This window comes from Heterodontus francisci, unplaced genomic scaffold, assembly GCF_036365525.1.
Source record: "Heterodontus francisci isolate sHetFra1 unplaced genomic scaffold, sHetFra1.hap1 HAP1_SCAFFOLD_83, whole genome shotgun sequence".
In the NCBI taxonomy this organism is placed as follows: Eukaryota; Metazoa; Chordata; class Chondrichthyes; order Heterodontiformes; family Heterodontidae; genus Heterodontus; species Heterodontus francisci.
The window spans coordinates 6,873,169-6,877,334 of record NW_027141917.1 but is presented as its reverse complement, the minus strand read 5'-3'; positions in this window follow the sequence as shown (position 1 = coordinate 6,877,334).

Below are 4,166 nucleotides of genomic sequence, written 5' to 3'. Positions count from 1 at the left end.
TCAGGGGATGAGTAGACTGCCCCCTTTCTCTGTATCACACACGCGGGGGATGAGTAGACCGCCCCCTGTCTCTGTATCACAGACTCAGGTGATGAGTAGACCGGCCCCTGTCTCTGTATCACAGACTCAGGGGATGAGTAGACCGCCCCCTGTCTCTGTATCACAGACTCAGGGGATGAGTAGACCGCCCCCTGTCTCTGTATCACAGACTCAGGGGATGAATAGAGCGCCCCCTGTCTCTGTATCACAGACTCAGGTGATGAGTAAACCGCCCCCTGTCTCTGTATCACAGACTCAGGGGATGACGAGAGCGCCCCCTGTCTCTGTATCACAGACACAGTGGATGAGTAGACCGCCCCCTGTCTCTGTATCACAGACTCAGGGGATGACGAGAGCGCCCCCTGTCTCTGTATCACAGACACAGTGGATGAGTAGACCGCCCCCTGTCTCTGTATCACAGACTCAGGTGATGAGTAAACCGCCCCCTGTCTCTGTATCACAGACTCAGGGGATGACGAGAGCGCCCCCTGTCTCTGTATCACAGACACAGTGGATGAGTAGACCGCCCCCTGTCTCTGTATCACAGACTCAGGGGATGACGAGAGCGCCCCCTGTCTCTGTATCACAGACACAGTGGATGAGTAGACCGCCCCCTGTCTCTGTATCACAGACTCAGGTGATGACGAGAGCGCCCCCTGTTTCTGTATCACAGACATAGTGGATGAGTAGACAGCCCCCTGTCTCTTTATCTCAGAGTCAGTGGATGAGTAGACCCCCCCCTGTCTCTGTATCTCAGACTCAGGGGATGAGTAGACCGCCCCCTGTCTCTGTGTCACAGACTCAGGGGATGAGTAGACCGCCCCCTGTCTCTGTATCACAGACTCAGTGGATGAGAAGGCAGGCCCCTGTCTCTGTATCAAAGACTCAGGGGATGAATAGACCGCCCCCTGTCTCTGTATCATAGACTCAGGGGATGAGTAGACCGCACCCTGTCTCTGATTCACAGACACAGGGGATGAGTAGACCGCCCCCTGTTTCTGTATCACATACTCAGGGGATGAGTAGACCGCCCCCTGTCTCTGTATCACAGACACAGTGGATGAGTAGACCGCCCCCTGTCTCTGTATCACAGATTCAGTGGATGCGTAGACCGCCCCCTGTCTCTGCATCACAGATTCAGGGGATGAGAAGACCGCCCCCTGTCTCTGCATCACAGACTCAGGGGATGAGAAGACCGCCCCCTGTCTCTGCATCACAGACTCAGGGGATGAGAAGACCGTCCCCTGTCTCTGTATCACAGACTCAGGGGATGAGTAGACTGTCCCCTGTCTCTGTATCACAGACTCAGGGGATGAGTAGACCGTCCCCTGTCTCTGTTTCACAGACTCAGTGGATGAGAAGAACGCCCCCTTTCTCTGTATCTCAGACTCAGTGGATGAGTAGACCATCCAATGTCTCTGTTTCACAGACTCAGTGGATGAGTAGACCGCCCCCTGTCTCTGCATCACAGACTCAGGGGATGAGTAGACCGCCCCCTTTCTCTGTATCTCAGAGTCAGGGGATGAGTAGACCATCCCATATCTCTGTTTCACAGACTCAGTGGATGAGAAGACAGCCCCCTGTCTCTGTATCACAGAATCCGTGGCTGACTAGACCGGCCCCTGTCTTTGTATCACTGACTCAGTGGATGAGTAGACCGCCCCCTGTCTCTGCATCACAGACTCAGGGGATGAGTAGACCGTCTCCTGTCTCTGTATCACAGACTCAGGGGATGAGTAGACCGTCCCCTGTCTCTGTATCACAGACTCAGGGGATGAGTAGACCGTCCCCTGTCTCTGTATCACAGACTCAGTGGATGAGTAGACAGCCCCCTGTCTATGTATCACAGACTCAGGGGATGAGTAGACCGCTCCCTGTCTCTGCATCACAGACTCAGGGGATGAGTAGACCGTCCCCTGTCTCTGTATCACAGACTCAGTGGATGAGTAGACAGCCCCCTGTCTATGTATCACAGACTCAGGGGATGAGTAGACCCCCCCCAGTCTCTGTATCACAGACGCAGGGGATGAGGAGACCGCCCCCTGTCTCTGTATCACAGACTCAGGGGATGAGTAGACCCCCCCCTGTCTCTGTATCACAGACTCAGGGGATGAGTAGACCGCCCCCTTCCTATGTATCACAGACCCAGGGGATGAGTAAACTGCCCCTTGTCTCTGTATCTCAGACTCAGGGGATGAGTAGACTGCCCCCTTTCTCTGTATCACAGACTCAGGGAATGAGTAGACCGCCCCCTGTCTCTTTATCACACACTCGGGGGATGAGTAGACCGCCCCCTGTCTCTGTATCACAGACTCAGGTGATGTGTAGACCGCACACATTCTCTGTATGACAGACTCAGGGGATGAGTAGACCGCCCCCTGTCTCTGTCTAACAAACCCGGGATGAGTAGACCGCCCCCTGCCTCTGTATCACAGACTCAGGGGATGAGTAGACCGCCCCCTGTCTCTGTCTAACAAACTCGGGATGAGTAGACCGCCCCCTGTCTCTGTATGACAGACTCAGGGGATGAGTAGACCGACCCCTGTCTCTGTATCACAAACTCAGGGGATGAGGAGACCGACGCCTGTCTCTATATCACAAACTCAGGGGATGAGCAGACTGCCCCCTGTCTCTGTATCACAGACTCAGCGGATGAGTAGACCGACCCCTGTCTCTGTATCACAAACTCAGGGGATGAGGAGACCGACCCCTGTCTCTGTATCACAGACTCAGGAGATGAGTAGACCGACCCCTGTCTCTGTATCACAAACTCAGGAGATGAGGAGACCGACCCCTGTCTTTGTATCACAAAGTCAGGGGATGAGCAGACCGCCCCCTGTCTCTGTATCACAGACTCAGGGAATGCGTCGAGCGCCCTCTGTCTCTGTATCACAGACTCAGGGGATGAGTAGACCGCCCCCTGTCTCTGCATCACAGACTCAGGGGATGAGAAGACCGCCCCCTTTCTCTGTATCTCAGAGTCAGTGGATGACTAGACCGGCCCTTGTCTTTGTATCACAGACTCAGTGGATGAGTAGACCGTCCCCTGTCTTTGCATCACAGACTCAGTGTATGAGTAGACCGGCCCTGTCTCTGTATCACAGACTCAGGAGATGAGTAGACCGCCCCCTGTCTCTGTATCACAGACTCAGGTGATGAGTAGACCGCCCCCTGTTTCTGTATCACAGACTCAGTGGATGAGTAGACCGCCCACTGTCTCTGTATCACAGATTCAGTGGATGAGTAGACCGCCCCCTGTTCCTGTATCACACACTCAGTGGATGAGTAGACCGCCCCCTGTCTCTGTATCACAGACTCAGGGGATGAGTAGACCGCCCCCTGTCTCTGTATCACAGACTCAGTGGATAAGTAGACCGCCCCCTGTCTCTGTATCACAGACTCAGGAGATGAGTAGACCGCCCCCTGTCTCTGTATCAGACTCAGGGGATGAGTAGACCGCCCCCTGTCTCTGTATCACAGACTCAGTGGATAAGTAGACCGCCCCCTGTCTCTGTATCACAGACTCAGTGGATAAGTAGACCGCCCCCTGTCTCTGTATCACAGACTCAGGAGATGAGTAGACCGCCCCCTGTCTCTGTATCACAGACTCAGTGGATAAGTAGACCGCCCCCTGTCTCTGTATCACAGACTCAGGAGATGAGTAGACCGCCCCCTGTCTCTGGATCACAGACTCATGGGATGAGCAGACCGCCCCCTGTCTCTTTATCTCAGAGTCAGGGGATGAGTAGACCATCCCATGTCTCTGTTTCACAGACTCAGTGGATGAGAAGACCGCCCCCTTTCTCTGTATCTCAGACTCAGTGGATGAGTAGACCATCCCATGTCTCTGTTTCACAGACTCAGTGGATGAGTAGACCGCCCCCTGTCTCTGCATCACAGACTCAGGGGATGAGTAGACCGCCCCCTTTCTCTGTATCTCAGAGTCAGGGGATGAGTAGACCATCCCATATCTCTGTTTCACAGACTCAGTGGATGAGAAGACAGCCCCCTGTCTCTGTATCACAGAATCCGTGGCTGACTAGACCGGCCCCTGTCTTTGTATCACTGACTCAGTGGATGAGTAGACCGCCCCCTGTCTCTGCATCACAGACTCAGGGGATGAGTAG